A 19,188-nucleotide genomic window follows, 5' to 3' on the forward strand; every position below is an offset into this window, starting at 1 on the left:
TTATTACTACTAAGGTACAGGACTTATAAAATTATGAATCATACCTCTTTGATGACAAATTAATTTTTAAAAATATATTTTATTGATTTTTTACAGAGAGGAAGGGAGAAGGATAGTTAGAAACATCGATGAGAGAGAAACATCTATCAGCTGCCTCCTGCACACCCCCAACTGGGGATGTGTCCGCAACCAAGGTACATGCCCTTGACTGGAATCGAACGTGGGACCCATCAGTCCGCAGGCCAACGCTGTATCCACTGAGCCAAACCGGTTAGGGCGACAAATTAATTTTTATAATAAACACAGGAATTGGGGCTCAGAAGAACCAGAGAGACCTACATAGGCCAGATTCCTAAAGAACTAGGGAATTTATCATATCTATCAGGAATGTTAACTTATGAGATCATGCTTATAATTTTCGTTTACAAAGGGCTTTTACTTTCTCTCATTTGGTCATCCTGACAACCTGTGAGTATGGTAGAGCTCAGAGATTAATAACTAGCCTTTTTCCTAGTTTGTAAGTAATGAAGTTGTGACTCATACCAGCTCTTGTGATCCCGAGCCCAGAAATTGAGGCAAAGGGAGAGAGGGGAACAGTATGAGAACCAGTTTCCAGGGATGAGGGTGGGAGGCCACTGTGGCCTAGTTGTAGGAATAAAACAGCAGGCTAGTGATTGAAGCATCAACTCAGGAATCTCATCCAGAAGCCTGACTGGTGCTGAACCACTTGGGGTGGTGCTAAGCACTTCCAGAAGGGAAATGCAAGTCCAACTAGGAGGTTTAAAAACAGGGCAGCAGCCTGAGTAGGTCACCATGCAGACTTTGCTTCAGAGCACTTAGCCGGAGAACAGAGGGCTGTTTACTGAGTAGGCCATTCTTCCCTAAATAGGCCAGTGTTCCTGAATTGGTTATATGACTTTTTTGGCTGCCCAGCCTAAGGACCTTCTTCCTAGTTTTAATTTCTCACTGTATATAGGTCTTGATAGAAGGCAGAGCTCAACTCCCAATATAAAAATCTAAAAGGTCACATACTTGCTTTCTCAGCCTTCTCTGGATTAAGTATATGACCTAGACTTTTTGAATCTGGAGCTGAAAGTAAGGACTATAGATAATTTTTTCTTGAAGTGGTCAGGCAGATGCTTCCAGTGGAAAAAGAGAAGTCAGTGGCACCAGTGATGGCATTCACTGTCCAAGCACAGTAAGGCCAGGGCAGCACAGATACTTGCTGGGCTGTTTCTGTGGATGTAGTCCTCACTCTTCAGCCTTCCTTTGCTCTCTTTTGTTTTCTGAGCCTGGTCTCCAGCTTTCCTAGCAACTCTAGGCTAACAATATCCTTTCAAATAAATTCGTTTTCTGTTTAAGCCAACTAGAGTTGTTTTCTGCAGTTGCAACTTAGAAGCCTGGTTGACAGCAGTACCTATATTAAAAGGACTCATGTATAAAATCCCAAAATAGATGACTAGATTGGAAGAGCCTCAAATGAAGGATCATGTGTTTAATCGCTGACTTTTCACAATGACCTTAGCATACATTGAGTAAATAGCTCTGAAAATGTGAGACTATACTATGGATTTATAATTTTTTAAGTAAAAATCCATTCTTTAGAAGAATTATAGGTTTTCTCATAAACTTTAACAACCCATGAGCCTGCTATAAGAATTTGTTTTCTTGCCCTAACCGGTTTGGCTCAGTGGATAGAGCATCGGCCTGCGGACTCAAGGGTCCCAGGTTTGATTCCGGTCAAGGGCATGTACCTTGGTTGTGGGCACATCCCCAGTAGGGAGTGTGTAGGAGGCAGCTGATCGATGTTTCTCTTGCATCGATGTTTCTGACTCTCTATACTTCTCTCTTCCTCTCTGTAAAACATCAATAAAATATTTTAAAAAAATTGTTTTCTTGTCATACATACTGTTGACCTCAAAATAAAGTAACCCAGAATTAGCACCACTATGTTCCAGTGCAGGGCATTTTACAGTAGAGTAGTGCACTTTCAACTGCAGATTTTATTTTTTCATCTTAATCGAAAGTATTTTTCAATCTTTAAGAATTTTATAACTTTAATTCCAAAATGGGCTCTAATGCCTTGCCCATATTTTTAGTCACAATGCGTGTGATTACATTCTATTGAATTAAAAATCTAACAGAGAAACAACAAAGTAATGACCTAATTTTTTCCCTAGCAACTTGGTCAGATTCCAAGTGTGTGCCTTGAAACAAATAGCAAAGACTAATTGTCCTCACTCACTAATCCATTCCATCTTCCCATCCTCTCCATTGTCCCCATGTTGACACACTTCCTTCTGTCTTAGTTTGTTGAGCTGACAGTTCATTTTACTTCTGTCTGTAATTGTTTCCTCTTTAGCAAATTATTCTGACTCTATATATACTCCTTAGAGAATAATGGAGCTAAGTTAGAGACGATTAGCAACAGATCAGAGTAATATATGTAAAGTTTCAGTTAGTTAAACATGGAACATAGGTGAAGAATTAATCTGAGGTTCAGGAATGGTAGTTCAAATGACTTTCAAGTTATACATCTTGAATAATGAAATTTAGCACTTAATTTTTTTTACTTAAAATTATGACTAGAGTTGTAAAGTATAATATATAATTGCATGTTTTATTTTAGAACTGAAATTATTTTTCATACTAGAGGCCCGGTGCATGAAATTCATGCACTGGGTGGGGAGGGGCGTCCCTCAGCCCAGCCTGCCCCCTCTCACAGTCTGGGAACCCTCAGGGAGGCGACCGGGCTGATCAGGAGAAGGTGCCACCCGCATCACTCCACTGCTGCTTCCATTGCTGGCCTCCACAGCTGCCAAGGTGTTTTCATCAACACGGACTCCAGTCCCTTCACGAAAAAATGACAACTTTCTTTAGGCATTTTCAAGATGTCTCTTTCATAGGATATGACATTTCTTTCTTTCTTTTTTTTTTTAACCTCACCTGAGGATATTTTTCCATTGCTTTTTAGAGAGCGTGAAAGAGAGAGGGAAAGACAGAGAGAAACATCAATGTGAGAGGCACACTTCGATTGGTTGCCTCCTGCATGAGCCCTGACCTGGTCCCCGCCCAGGGAAGAGCCTGCAACCTAGGTACATGCCCTTGATCAGAATTGAACCTGGACCCTGTGGTCTGCAGGCCGAGGCTCTATCCACTGAGCCAAACCGGCTGGGGCAGGATATGACATTTCTTAGCCCCTCTAGCAGTGGACCTTCGTTTTTCCCTCTAGGAGTGAGGTGGAAAACCCTAGATCACCTTCTTGGATTCTTATTACCCAAGCAAGTGGCATATTACAAGCTTAGCAAATGAGTGGTCAGAAAAGGTGTTTCCTCTGCAGCTCCCAAACAGAGGCAGGACTGCTGGTGCGCCGCGCCCCCCTGTGGGTTTGTGTCTCTGCTTTGGCCCCCAGCAGCCCAGCGCCACAGCTACGGGGCTGCTGAGAGCCGGGCCCCCCTGTGGGTTTGTGTCTCTGCTCTGGCCCCCCTGCATGTTGTTCTCTCCGGGCATGGGCCGCCCTGCGTGTTGTTCTCTCCGGGCATGGGCCGCCCTGCATGTTGTTCTCTCCGGGCATGGGCCGCCCTGCATGTTGTTCTCTCCGGGCATGGGCTGCCCTGTGTGTTGTTCTCTCCAGGCATGGGCCGCCCTGCGTGTTGTTCTCTCCAGGCATGGGCCGCCCTGTCTGTTGTTCTCTCAGGCTCCAGGCCTTCGCCTGGCCCTTCCTCCTGAGCTGGTCCTGACCATTACGGTGTCCCAACCTAATTTGCATATCACCTCTTTTTATATATATAGATAGACTACAAACACTCCACCTCTGACCCTCTGCTCACACTTCTCTTTTGTGTTGGAGTATCTTTATCTTTGGTCACTAAATGCCCAAATTCTACCCTAACCTTTAAAACCAAACTCACAATTTCCCTGGTGTTGGCTTGGGCACTCCAAATTAAAGTATCATCTACTTCTGCAAACTTTTGAAACACTTTATTTTAGGTTTTTACCTCTTGTTTTGGAATTATCTATATACCTGTCTCATTTCCTCTCAACTAATGTATTATATACTTCCTAAAGACCAGACCAAAATTTTGGTTGTGTTCGAATCACCCTAAGCACCTAATAGATGCTTTGCTCTTTAATACCTTTGAAAACCAAGTAATTTTTCTTTTTCTTTTTTTAAAAAAGGGGGGAATGTAATCATGTTTAATCCTAGAAGTTGCAATAAAATGAAAACACTGAACCTAAATCTAAGAGATAAATATGAAGTATTATTTATAAAAGTAAGTTTAGATGTGGCCTAAATGGTGTATAATTCTACCATTAAACTCGATTTTAAATCAATTTAAAATAAAATCATCTCATCAACTCTTTAATGGCCCATTGATATTAAATCGATTATTTAATTAGAAACCTTTTCTCAGCAATAAGCAAAACCTTTTCTCTGTGATACAGAAATTCTAAGGATGACATAATGTAGGGAAATGATGAAATAGAGGAAGAATTGTTCTGTTCTCTTTTGCTTTGTTTTTTCCCTAGCCTAAATTGTGTGTTTATTATAGTCAAGGTCTGAGAAATTGGATTTAATTTGAACATGACAGACATTAATATAATCAGATAAAAGATGAAATACTGTGTAGTACTCAGGTCAGTATGGATATGAATATAAAACTAAACAACATAGTACTACTTATTTTTCTCTTCTCTCCCCTTCCCCTTCCCCTCCCCCTTCCCCTCCCCCTTCCCCTTCCCCTTTCCCTCCTTCCTTCTTTCTTTTCTTTTCTTTTCTCTTTTCTCTTCTCTTCTCTTCTCTTCTCTTTCCTTTCTTTCCTTTCTTTCCTTTCATTTATTTTAATACTAGAGACCCGGTGCATGAATTCGTGCACATTGAAAGGAAATTAATTAGAAAAAAAATTTTTTTTTTGGCTGGGTACACTGAACTTTATTGATGGTGCACGACAAAGTAGGGCTCCCTATGCCCCTTCCCTTCTTCAGGGGGTCTGGGATGGAAATGGTGGTCAGGAGATTCTCAGTGTGTCAGGGGATTGATCTGGGGCAAGGACTCCCTAGCAGCTGAGGGCCTCTCTTCCTCTTGCTGGGACTGGTGGTCCAGGGGATTCTTACTCCTTGAGGCCATGTAGACCATAAGGTCCACTACCCTTTTGCTCTAGCCACATTCATTTTCATACCAGGAAACGAGCTTGACAGAGTGGTCATTGAGGGCAGTGCCAGCTCCAGCATCAAAGGTGGAGGAGTGGGTGTCACTGTTAAAGTAACAGGAGACAACCTGGTCCTCAGTATAGCCCAGGATGCCCTTAAGGGGGCCCTCTTATGCCTGCTTCAATACCTTCTTTTTTTTTTAAATATATTTTATTGATTTCAGAGAGGAAGGGAGAGGGAAAGAGAGAAACATCAATGATGAGAAAGAACCATTGATTGGCTGCCTCCTGCACGCCCCCTACTGGGGGTTGAGCCCACAAGCCAGGCATATGCCTTTGGCCGGAATCGAACCTGGGACCTTTCAGTCCACAGGCCGATGCTCTATCCACTGAGCTAAACCAGCTAGGGCAATACCTTCTTGATATCATCATATATGGCAGCTTTCTCCAGGTGGCAGGTCAGATCCACAACTAATACACAGAAGGCCATGCCAGTGAGGTTCCTATTCAGCTCAGGGATGGTATGTCGTTAGTAACACCAGTAGAAGCAGGGATGATATCCTGGGCAGCCCCTCGGCCCTCATGCCAAAGCTTCCCAGAGGGGCCATCCACAGTCTTCTGGGTGGTGGTGATGGCATGGACTGTGGTCATGAGTCCCTCCATGATACCAAAGTTGTCATGGATGACCTTGGCCAGGGGAGCCAAGCAGTTGGTGCAGGAGGCATTGCTGACAATCTTGAGGGAGTTGTCATACTTGTCATGGTTCACACCCATCGCAAACATGGGGGCATCCGCAGAAGGGGCAGAGATGATGACCCTCTTAGCTCCACCCTTCAAGTGAGCCCCAGCCTTCTCCATGGTAGTGAAGATACGGTGGACTCCACAACATACTCAGCACCAGCATCACCCCATTTGATGTTGTCAGGATCTTGCTCCTGGAAGATGGAGATGGACTTTCCATTGATGACAAACTTCCCGTTCTCAGCCTTGACTGTGCCTTTGAACTTGCCATGAGTAGAATCATACTGGAACCTGTAGACCAATGTAATTGAGGTCAATGAATGGGTCATTGATGGTGACAATATCCACTTTGCCAGAGTTAAAAGCAGCCCTGGTGATCAGGTGCCCAATGCGGCCAAATCTGTTCACTTCAACCTTCACCATTGTGTCTCAGGGTTGTGGCTGCTGGCACTGCGCAGGAGGAGAGGCTCTCCGACGGACAGGAGGAGCAGAGAGCGCCAGAAGAAATATTTTAATATCACTATTTGCCCTTTCTCTATAATAGAAGTGTCAACCAAATTCACGATTGACAATGACAAATGGAAACTGTCGGCTTAGGCCCATGGACATCCCCCGAGGGCTCCCAGACTGTGAGAGGGCACAGACCAGACTGAGGGACACCCCCCTCCTTTAGTATATCTATAATAATCTATAATAATAAAAGCGTAATATTCTTTTTTTTTAAAATGTATTTTATTGATTTTTTACAGAGAGGAAGGGAGAGGGCTAGAGAGCTAGAAACATCGATGAGAGAGAAACATCGATCAGCCGCCTCCTGCACACCCCCCACTGGGGATGTGTCCGCAACCGAGGCACATGCCCTTGACCAGAATCGAACCCGGGACCCCCCAGTCTGCAGGCCGACGCTCTATCCACTGAGCCAAACCGGTCAGGGCAAAAGTGTAATATTCTAATTAGACTGGATGTCCTTCCGGATGACCTTCTGGATGAAGCCAGGGCTGTGAGGGAAGCCCAGGTCCCGGTTGCCTGCTGACAGCCGGAGGAAAACCTGGGTCCCGGGTACCAGAGGGAAGCCGGTACCAGCAGCTGGGGAAAGGAAGTCCTACTCTTGCATGAATTTTGTGCATCAGGCCTCTAGTAGAAGATAAAGTTGTTTAATTAGACCTGCTTTCTGATTTAGCTAAACTTTCTCCAACCCAGTGAAGCACCCCAACTTCTCTTTCAGGTAATTGTCAGCGACACAGTAAATATCAACACAAAGCAGATTATTATTGTAGATCATGCAGGGAGAACAAAGGGTACAATATTTAACTGCAGCAGTGTTTGACTATATTCTGCGCACTGAGAAAACCTGAAGTCATTTTCAAGGTCCACCATTTCTTTCTTTCTCTTTAGTCAGGTCAAGTTTCTAAGCTTTCTAAATCTCCGTTTTCTAGCTAATGAAAAGAAAATAGGATTCCATCGAGTCTCCTATCTACCTACTCTAGGACTTCTGTGAGGATCAAATGAGATAAATAAGGCATGGGAAAACGCTTCACAGACATTTGGTTAAAGTGTGAAATGTGTGCACCTGGCTATCAAGCAAGTCATATTCCTGGGCTGAAGAAACTGCAAGGAGGCTAGTCATTGGTAGGGAGAGGAAGCTGGGCATTGCTACGTGACATCATTACCCGGCGCCCACAGTGACTGTTTCCTGGCTGGGCTGGCTGGACTGTGGGCTGCATTTTGCGCCATGGCGTCTCAGCAGCATCAGCTGCGATTTGGTGGTCGTGCGTGTGTCCCACTTGGGGGAAGCCAAGCATTGCTTTATGGGCTCCAGGTCGGCAGTGCTGTTTCTCTGTAAATGGCCAGTGCATATTATAGCAGCTCCTGCATTGAGTGTCTGCCCCCCGGTGGTCAGTGCGTGTGAGAGCAATTGGTCAGATTGTCAGACACTTAGCATATTAGCTTTTTATATATATAGCTATTTTTATTTATTTCAGAGAGGAATGGAGAGGGAGAGATGGAAACATCAATGATTAGAGAGAATCATTGTTTGGCTGCCTCCTGCACAACCCCTCACCCCACTGAGGATCGAGTCCACAACCTGACTATGTGCCCCTGACCTGAATCAAACCCGGGCCCCTTCAGTCCTCAGGCCGATGCTCTATCCACTGAGCCAAACCAGCTAGGGCAGTACTATTTATTTAAAGAATTCATTGAGCCCTGGCCAGTGTGGGTCAGTTGGTTAGAGCGTCATCCCATGTTTATCTCATACATCGATGTTTCTGTCCCTCCCTCCTGCCTCCTTTCTTTCTTCCCCTCTCTATCCTTCCCCTTGTCTGAAATTAGTAAAAACATATCCTGGGGTGAGGAGAGAGAGAGAGGGAGAGAGAGAGAGAGAGAGAGAGAGAGAGAGAGAGAGAGAGAGAGAATATTGAAGTCTTGTCTCCATGAAGATAGCATATAACATCTCCAGTGGTGCTGTCCAGTGCAACATATTCTGAAATAGAGAAAGGCTTATAAACTCACTAGTGGCCAGGTGCACGAAATTCATGCATGGGAGGGGGTGTCCCTAAGTTTGGCCTGCACCCTCTCCAATCTGGGACCCCTTGGGGAATGGCCAGCAATTGGACATCCCTCTCACAGTCTGGGACCACTGGCTCTTAACTGCTCGCCTGCCTGCCTGATTGCCCCTAACCACTCCCCTACCGGCCTGATTGACACCTAACTGCTCCCCTGCCGGCCCGATCACCCCCAACTGCCCTCCCCTGCCGGTCCGATTGGCCACAACTGCCCTCTCCTGCCGAGACCCATGTCTTCCATGTGAGGTGGCGGAGACGCCGTGACCGGTCTCCTCTGCACTGCGAGGAGCCTTGGGACCCCCAGGCCTCACCGTGTGGAGTAACCGCCAGGCTCCGTCTCCACTGTGCGTGTGGCCATCTTGTGACAGCCATCTTGTAACGACGTTGTGCATGAGGGCCACCTAGGCTTTTATTAGTATAGATGGTATCACACTTCATCTTGAATTATTGAGGTGTCTGTTTTTTGCTACACTTTACATGCACCACCGTTTATACTAGTATATGACTTTCACAATAAAACCGAATAGTTAGTTGTATGGATTGATCAAAACTTTTGATGTCAGTAGGCCTAAAATAAGACACACAGTTCTTTTAAGATCTTAAAAATTAATTATTTATTTATTTAATTACTTATTTTTGTTATATCAGCTTTTTTATTTTCCGATTTCTAGTTTTGTTCATTTTCTTTTTTTTTTTTTTCATTTTAAAATTTATTGGGGTGACATTAGCCTATATGAACATATAGGTTACATGTATGAATTACTAATTTACAAAATCTGTATATAGGACCATGTGCCCACCACCCATAGTCAGATCTTCTCATGTCACCTCATATTAGGACGCCTTTCTCCCCCGACCCCCTCCCTCTGGTAATCACCACACTACTGTTTGTGTACATAAGTTTCAGTTTTATAGTCTACATATGAGTTAAATCATATAGTTCTTAGCTTTCTCTGTTTGACTTATTTCACTTTGCATAATGTTCTCAATGTCCATCCATGTTGTTGTAAATAACGCTATTTCATTGTTCCTTATGGCCGTGTAGTACTCTGTATTCTTCTTCAACCGTAAATAGAGTTGTACCAGTCTACATTCCCATTGGCAGTGAATGAGGGTTCCCTTTTTTCCACAACCTCTCTAACACTTGCTGTTGCTTGTCTTGTTGATAATGGCCACTCTAACTGGTGTAAGGTGGCATCTCGTAGTTTTAATTTGCATTTCCCTGATTGCCAGTGAGGTTGAACATCTTTTCATATATCTATTGGCTGTTGTATGTCTTCTTGGGAGAGGTGTATTTTCAGGTCCTCTGCCCACTTTTTGATTAGATTATTTGTTTGGTGTTGAGTTTTATGAGCTCTATATATTTTGGAAATTAAACCTTTGTTGAAGCTACTGTTTGCAAATATCATCTCCCATCTGGTTGGCTGCCTGTTTGTTTTGTTGTCCGTTTCTTTTGCTGTGCAGAAACTCTTCAGTTTGATATAATCCCATTCATTTATTTTTGCCTTTACCTCCCTTGCCTTTGGGGTCAAGTCCATAAAATGTTCTCTATTACCCAGGTCCATAAGTTTGGTACCAATATTTTTTTCTATGTGACTTATAGTTTCAGGTCTTATGTCTAAGTCTTTGATCCATTTTGAATTAATTTTTGTACATGGGGACAAACTGCAGTCCAGTTTCATTCGTTTGCATGTGGCTTTCCAGTTTTCCCAGCACCATTTATTGAAGAGACTATCTTTACTCCAATGTGCATTTCTGGCTCCTTGTCGAAAATTAGCTGTCCATATATGTGTGGTTTTATATCTGGGCTCTATTTTGTTCCATTGATCTGTGAGTCTGTGTCTCTGCCAATACCATGCTGTTTTGAATATCGTAACTCTGTAGTATATTTTGAAGTCAGGTAGCGTGATACCACCAGCCTTGTTCTTTTTTTACAGGATTGCGTTGGCTATTCTGGGTCTTTTGTGGTTCCATACAAATCTGATGATTTCTCGTTCTATTTCTTTAAAAAATAACATTGGGATTGCGTTAAATCTGTATATTGCTTTGGGTAAAATGGCAGTGGCGGGAGTTCTCCCACCTCCGCGGCAGCGCTAAGGACCCCTCGAGCAGACATCCCCCAAGGGGTCTCAGACTGCGAGAGGGTGCAGGCTGGGTTGAGGGAACCACCCCTCCCCCCACTCCAGTGCACAAATGTCATGTACCGGGCTTCACCGGGCCTCTAGTCTTTTTATAAATATTTCCAAAAGAGTAAATCTTCAGTTTGGAGTGTATTTCTAGAACTGCTAAAACAGTGAATATAAGCTGTTCAGAAAATTCCTTGCCTCCAGCTATTTTTTTCATACATTTTGGTGAAAAGGAATCAGTTTCTATTATAAATTAACATGGACTAATCTTGCTAACTATATCTCCACGAAGTGGATGGCTTTGATATACAAACGATTTTGAGCTCTGTTTCGGTGCTTTCCACTAAAACATTTTTATATACTTCATATTAGCATTGACATGTCTATAAAACTTCATATAAATGCTTTACATATAAGTTGAAGGTGAAATATCCACGCATCTGAAAATAGTGCCAAAAAATGAAAAATGTAATTTGTACACTGAAATGTCTATTTCTAACCATATTCTTCTTCAACCGTAAATAGAGTTATGACCATTTCAAAGTGGATTGGTTTTAAGTTTACATTTCCACTTATTTATACATTCATTGGTGGTTTCTTGTATGTGACCTGACTGGGTCCAAACCACAACCTTGGCATATGGAGATGCTCTAGTCAACTGAGCTACCCTGCCAGGACCTAGTGGAGTTTTTTAAATACATAACTCTTTTAACCAGATGAAATCTATAAATTACATATCTAAAATTACTAATTCTTTTAAAATTTTTCTTTCTATATTACTCAGTAGAGTTTTTTGAGCACCTGTGTTTTACCAGGCACTAGGTTAAGCACTTCACTCACATTATTCACAGTGGTAGTATTATCTTCATTTTACCGATTAATGAAGCTTGAAAATAGTGTCACCTGGGATTACATCCAGAAAGTGTTAGGGCCAAGATTTGAATCTGTTTTCTGACTCCCCCCCATTTGGCAGGAGGGAGAATATGATCTCTGAGAATAAATCATCTATGAGATGCATTGTTTTGAAGGGAGTACATGATCATATTTAAGAGATAACCAGTAGATATTAAAAAGTTTTCTGAAACCGTAACATGTCTACCCACAAAAGCTTTGCATTTTTCTTTTATTACAGTAGAATTAAATATACTAACTTACTGTTTTTTCACTAGTGGGAAAATGGTGTAAGGGTAGTAGACAGGCAGAGGTGTAAATAGGTATTTTTTGTTTTTAGATAAAGAACTGTGAACCTCTGAGTTTTTCACATGCTGAGTACTAGGATTGTTTTTATTTAACAAATGATCTGTGAGAGAAAAGTGCACAATACATTTAGGTTGTCACTGACTCTTTCCTTTATGATCTTTGACTTGCTCTGCTATCTTGAGCCTGCTCCTTCCTACTATCTTCCATCCCTTGCAAATCCCAGTGCTTACTTTTGAGTTGGAATACACCAGTACAATGGGTACCTCATTAAGGAAACAATTATAGAATTAGCTGCTGTTTATTTACTATTTACCATAAATTAAAACAGTGTACTAATGTTATGTGTATATATATTTTTAACTCCCAAAATAATCTGATGAAGTACTTTTTGAGGATTAGAAAACACTTTTCAAATGAGGAAACAGGCAAGAGTTTTACACATCATACAGCTAAAGGGAATTGGGATTGGGCCTCTGGTCAGTCTGACTCTAGAGGTGTATTTTGCATCTGTCTTCCAGCGAGGTGCCTGCACATAAGAACTTGTGTTCACTTTCAGGGAGTTTAGGCATCCTGTAGATCACAGTTAGATCCCTGAGTATTACTATAGTAGGAGTTATACTATAGTGGATGCTTATTTACATTGCCTGTGCCAGAGAACTGACATCCCCACGAATGCTTTTCCTTTTCATTATGCTGCTCTCACTTACCTCCCAGAACACGTAAGCATAAATATTTAAAATGCTGTGTTAGGCCCTGACTGGTTTGGCTCAGTGGATAGAGTGTTGGCCTGCGGACTGAAGGGTCCCAGGTTCGATTCCAGTCAAGGGCATGTACCTTGGTTGCAGACACATCCCCAGTAGGGGATGTGCAGGAGGCAGCTGATCGATGTTTCTCTCTCATCAATGTTTCTAACTCTCTATTACTCTCTTTTCCTCTCTGTAAAAAATCAATAAAAACAATAAAAATATATTAAAAAAATAAAATGCTGTGTTAGGGAACATTAATTTATAAAGTAAACATTAAAGAAATATGAATCTGTATTCAATTAAGAATCATAAGGGTTCTTAAACTTAGTCTTTTTGTTAGTTTGTTTCCTTTCATGGCTTAAGAGAAAACTTCAGTCTTCATCAATGGTTGTCTGTGTACGTTGGCCTTTATTTACTAAAAGTTATTCCCTAGGAATTTCCAGCTTCTTTCCCATCTTTGTTTGCTTTTCCCTTTCCCACATTTTGGCAAGAACTGTAAGAATAAAGAGTACCAGCAATCAGTGTACATTTTCACACACAAGCAGCATGAATCTTGCTGATTGCCACTTTCCCATCAGAAGGGAATAATGTTCTCAAAGTAGAGAAACTTCTCATTTTCTTTCCAATATTTGCTGGATTTTGTGGTCAGTGATTGATTTTATATTGAGCCCTGAGAGAAGAAACACAGCAACTTCCATAGTCTGATTTGTTTTTGTTTTTGTTTTTGTTTTTTTTATTTGACTTTCTGAACAGGTAGTAAAAAGGTACAAAAAAGTATTCAGCGAAGAGTCTCCTGTCCTCCCAACTTTTTGTCCCCCAGCCACTCAGATTCTCTTCACAGAAGTAACCAGTGTTATCAGTTTCTTTTATATTCATCCATTGGGAGAATGTGTCAGATCATAACGTTTAAAATATATTGAAAGATATTTGGAATAGATCTGTAATATTAGTAGTGCCTTCTGGCATTTAGCTATTGCAAGGAAATCTTTTAAGACTATTAAAAGGGGAAGAAACTTAAAATACACACGTCCATGTAGATAACTATGTTACACTTTGATTCTACCTCTATATTATACCTCTCTACCCAACAGACTTAACCAAATTGTGAACATTAGCCAAAAGGGTATGAGAAATAAAACCCAGGAAAACTCAGCCTACTTTTTTTTTGTAATGAGAATAGATTTAATAGAAATTTTTTCCAGCTTTATTGAGATATAATTAATATAATAATATATAAGTTTACAGTGTACAATGTAATGATTTGATACATGTATGGATTGTAAAATGTTTACCATAATAGGGTTAGTTAACACATCCTTTAACTCACATAATTAACATTTGGTTGTTATGGTGAGAACATTAAAGCTGAATCTCAAATATACAATTCAGTATTGTTAACTGTAGTCACCATGCTATACATTAGATCCCTGAATTTTATTCAACTTGTAACTGAATGTTTGTACTCTTTGAACAATGTTTGCCATTTCCCTTACTCCTCAGCTCCAGTGACTCATCATTCTGCTCTGTTTCTATGAGTTTGATGTTTTTAGATACCACATATAAATGAGATCATGCAGTATTTGTCTTTCTCTATCTGACTTATTTCACTTAAAATAATGCAGTTAGGGTCTATCCATGTCACAAATGGCAGAGTTTTCTTTTTATGGCTGAATAATACTCCATTTTACATATACATGGTGGGACAAAAGTAGGTCTATGGTTGTTCACATGAAAAATAATACAATAATTAATCAATAATAACAAAAATAAACTCTTTGTTTTGCATACTCACAACTGTAAATCTTCTTTTGCCTCACCCTGTGTAACGCATTTTCTTTATCCATGCATCTGTTGATGGACACTTGAGTTGTTTCCATATTTTGGCTTCTGTGATTAATGCTGCGATGAAAATGGGAACACAGGTATCTCTTTGAGATCGTGATTTCATCATCTTTGGGTATATGTACCTGGAAGAGGGATTGCTAGATCATATGGTAGTTCTATTTATAATCTGAATAGCCTCCATACTGTTTTTTTGTAGTGACTGTATCAATTTACATTTCCACTAACAGTGCACCAGGGTTCCCTTTTCTCCATATCCTCGCCAGTACTATCTCTTGGCTCTTTGATAATAGCCTAACAGGTGAGATTATATCTCACTGTAGTTTTGATTTACATTTACCTGATGATTAGTAATATGAGCACCTTTATATGTACTAGTTGGCCATTTTTATGTCTTTAGAAAAATGTCTGTTCAAATCCCCTGTCCATGTTTTAATCAGATTGTTTGCTATTGAGATGTATCAATTTCTTATATATTTTGGATATTAACCCCTTATTAGATAATGGTATGCAAATATTTCTCCCATTCTGTAAGTTGCCTTTCATTTTGCTGATTGTTCTTTTTCTGTACAGAGGCATTTTTAGTTTGATATCCCACTGGTTAATTTTTTGCTTTTAGTGCCACATCCAAAAAGTCATTGCCAAAACTAACATCAAGAAGCCTTTTTCTGAAGTTTTCTTCTAAGAATTTTATAGTTTCAGGTCTTGCATTTAAGTTCTTAATCCATTTTCAATTAATTTTTATTGTTATAGTGATTCAATTTCATTGGAGGGGATGGATTTAAAATAAGAATAGGGTGGTCAGTAATTGATGGTCGCTTGCATATGGGCTTCAGGAGAAGGACTCAATAATAGTACTCAGGCCGAAACCGGTTTGGCTCAGTGGATGGAGCGTTGGCCTGTGGACTGAAGGGTCCCGGGTTCGGTTCCGGTCAAGGGCATGTACCTGGGTTGCGGGCACATCTCCAGTAGGAGATGTGCAGGAGGCAGCTGATCGATGTTTCTCTCTCATCGATGTTTCTAACTCTCTCTCTCTCTCCCTTCCTCTCTGTAAAAAATCAATAAAATATATTTTTTTAAAAATTTAAAAAAAAAAAAATAGTACTCTGGTTTCTGGCTTTGGTGACTGGGGAGATGAGGTATCCTTCTTAATATTGATTGATTTTATTGATTTGAGAAAAATACCCATATGTTGTTCCACTTATTTATGCTTTTATTGGTTGCTGCTTGTATGTGCCCTGACCAGGGATCAAATCTGTAATCTTGGCATACCCGGACGATGCTCTAACCAATGGAATACCCAGCCAAGGCTAGATATCCTTTTTTAAAAAATAGGGATTAAAAACGGGGTACTAGATTTCTCAGATAAAATTAATGATTTTTGAATTTGAGATGTGTACAGAATTTCCATGTGGAACTCTTCAGTAGGAAGTAGAAGGAGTGAGTCTGGGAATTAGGAGAGAGCTCTGGGCTGGAACTGTAGACTTGAAAGTCATAAGGATTTAGTGAGAGTTAAGAGCACGGAGGCAGATAACATCACCCAGGAAAGTGTGCAGTTAAAGGAGCTGTGCATTCACAGCACTTGGCAGTAGGTACTCTAGAATGTTGGAACGAATGAAGGGTACAAGGGTACAGTCTCATTTCAACCTCATAACAACCCAAAGTTAGGAGTTTAATACAAATGAGAACATTTCAGGCTCAGCGAGGTTAAGTGACTTTGGTTCTAAGTGGTCAAAGTGGGATTTCTAGTCCAATCTGTATGGTTTCAGAGCTCCCCCCCCCCCTTTTTTTTTTTACCGTGTCTTCTTTGTCAACCTCCAGTTTAAATAATACGTTATCATTAGTTTTCTTTATTTACCTCTGCCAATATCCTGGCTTAGTAGGATTGTGATACATCCTTTTAAATAACTGGTGTGTGTGTGTGTGTGTGTGTGTGTGTGTGTGTGTGTTTGTTTGTTTCTAATTTCCTCTGCTTCATTCCCGAACACATTTATCAGATTGACTTATACTCAGTTCTAGTCCAATGCCTACCTTAAAACAACAGACTTGACAGAAGTCCTCCACTGGCTACTGGGAGAGGTCTGTCCTCCTCAGCATGGTATTCAGGCTCACCATAAAACCACAAGAACTATTCAGAACTTTTCCGTATTTCCCAGTTCTCATCACATATTCATGTCTTTGGGTGGTGTTTACATGCAGATTTTATTGTGGTGGTCTCGATGTTCTTTATAAGGATTTCATTTTAATGTTTAAATTAAATTTTAATCTTTAGATTTAATTACTCTTATGTTTACTGTTACATTTTTCTAAAAATGACTTTATCGTTGTGGCAACAGCAGCCTAAATGTCATCTGACCTTAGTTCCATATCTAGTATAGGGGTTTTTTGTCTTCTATTTCTAATGTGATGAGTTAGCTTTTGCTCCTACATTTTTCAAGAAGGATCCTTTTTATGAGGGGAGGAGAGAACAATTCTAATTGTTAGAAACTTGAAATTAGAAATATTTCTTAATATTTCTTAATATTGAGTCAAAATCCTTCTTTTAACATCTATTTGATTCCCAGGACCTGCCATAGGAACAACAGAGAAGTCAGTCCTTTCTCCTTTGCCTCACGAAGATCCATCCACTTAACTGCCAACGCGTCCAAAACAGAAACCATCCCCACATGCCACGATATTTTGAATTTAGTGTCTATAGACGTTTATGGCATACAAAGGGTTAAAGATAGCTTAGTCTCTCTTTAGAGACATAAGTGAAATAATATTGTTTGCCTGGGCCTTTTCTCCTATGACAAGTCTTAAACTTTCTCCTCTGAGGATTCTGGAGTTTTGTTAGTGCTCCATCTTAAAACACAGGGCCCAGAGCAGAACATAACACCCCGCAGGGAAGCAGTGCAATGTTATTCCTTTGATTAGGACTTTATGCATTTTTTTTTAAACAATAGTTTATTGATTTTTAGAGAGGAAGGAAGAGGGAGAAAGAGAGAAAAACATCAGTGTGAGAGCAGAGCATCGGTTGGCTGTCTCCTGCACACAGGGGATCAAGTCCGCAACCAGGACATGTGCTCTTGACCAGGAATCAAACCCGCAACCTCCTGGTGCACGGGATGACGCCCAACCAGCTGAACCACAGCAGCCTGGGCTATGCTTATATCTTAAAAGTCTAATATTGCTTCAGCTTTATAGCAACCATGTTACATTTTACATTCATCCACTTAAAATACCCAGATATTATTTTTACATAGGTGGTAGTTAAGCTAACTCTCCCTTGTCATCTGTGCAGTTGATTTTCTTTGATCTAATTATAGAACTTACTATTTTTCCTAGTTATATTTCATCTTCATTTTGACCCATCATTTTATCCAATTATAGTCATGTTATCCAGTGGGTTGTTAACTGTGTTTCCCAGTTTTAGGGCATCTGGAGATTTTGAAGCATACTTTCCATGTCTTCTGTTCAAGTTCTTGATAAACATCACAGAAACGGAGACTTGCCAGTGCATCCCCCAAGTTAATCAGTGCTACTGACAAATGGTTCTGTTAACCATTGTTCTGTCATCCATCTACATCTCTTCATTATATCGTCAAAGATCTCATTTGTACATTCAACAGATTTTTATTTAGCATGTACCGTGTGCAAGAAGGTGTTAGAGATAGAGTGAAGACAGCAGTCCCTGTTTTGTGGAGCTAACAATCTAGAAATAGCAGGAAGTATTTTGTTAAATGTTTTGCAGAAGATGGATTGCACAATTCTCTATGATATTCTCCTTATCTGGTACCATATCAGAAAAGGGAATAATGAAGCATTACTTTTTGCAGAGTTTATATTGGCTACTAATGATCTGTCACCTGAAAATGGGATTCATTACCTTTCTCTTCACCTTTCATGGTCTCACAGTAATTCTGAGCTTTGGAAGAATTTGGAGTTCACTGATGTACTTTCTTTTGGCTCTATCTTTTATAGCCCTCACACTCCCCTACCCCCCACATTATCAGGGTCCTTTTTTATTTTTTAGTAAACTTAGTTATGAAGAATTTCTGACCACCTTTAGCCATTTTCTCTTCTACAATCTTTGTCACTCAGATTTTATTTATATTTTATCTTTATATTTTGGAATGATCTTTCCTAAGGAAAATAACTGATTAGCCTTGGATTTTCTCTTTCTTTCTTTCTTTCTTTCTTCCTTTTTTCCTTTCTTCCTGTCTTTCTTTCTGTCTTTGTTTCTTGCTCTTAAGTCACTCTCTCCAGGATCCTGATCCTTTTCTCCTTTTCACTTAAACTACTTATTCCTTTATAATTCACCAGAATTAATCCCAGATGAGCATCAAACTGCAAAATTTTATTTGTATTCTGAGGGATTAAACTGTCAAAGTGCAAGTTTTTTTTATTAGGGTAATACAAAGAGCAGATGTCCTCATAGTTCAAAGAAGATAGCCCACCTTCTTTGCAAGTGCAGGTTCTTGTGGTCAGTCAGTTGTCATCCATATCCTTCCTCTGGCAAATTCCTACAGCTCTATCATTTCTACCTAATTTTCTTTCCCCTTTGGTTCAATATCCTGGGGATTTTCACATAGATGTTTATTTTCTTAAACAATTGTGAGGATTCCCTGCCTTTTTCTATGGATCTGACTCTTTAACAGCAGATTTCCTATAGAAGTCATAGTCTATTGTTACTTATTATTACCCCATCCCACCAAGTCTTGGTGATTTCCATGAGATTTTATTTATCTCCTTGTTCTTTTTTACTATGGCTACTTTTAGGTATAGTGTCAAACACACTAATGTTCATTGAGTAATATTTATGATTAATCTCAAGAAG

The 19,188-nt window shown here is 40.4% G+C and overlaps 1 protein-coding gene and 1 pseudogene across 3 annotated transcripts in view; one reads left to right on the forward strand and one right to left on the reverse strand.

Moving 5' to 3' along the window:
* Positions 1-19,188, forward strand: part of LOC139009269 (BTB/POZ domain-containing protein 7) — a 77,977-nt gene that overhangs the window by 30,885 nt on the left and 27,904 nt on the right. The gene's annotated exons all lie outside the window — the stretch shown is intronic.
* On the reverse strand, positions 5,021-6,314 carry LOC139007973 (glyceraldehyde-3-phosphate dehydrogenase-like; annotated as a pseudogene).

Source organism: Myotis yumanensis, unplaced genomic scaffold, assembly GCF_028538775.1.
Source record: "Myotis yumanensis isolate MYYU_CA2020_CCGP unplaced genomic scaffold, mMyoYum1.0.hap1 SCAF_1, whole genome shotgun sequence".
Taxonomy (NCBI): Eukaryota; Metazoa; Chordata; class Mammalia; order Chiroptera; family Vespertilionidae; genus Myotis; species Myotis yumanensis.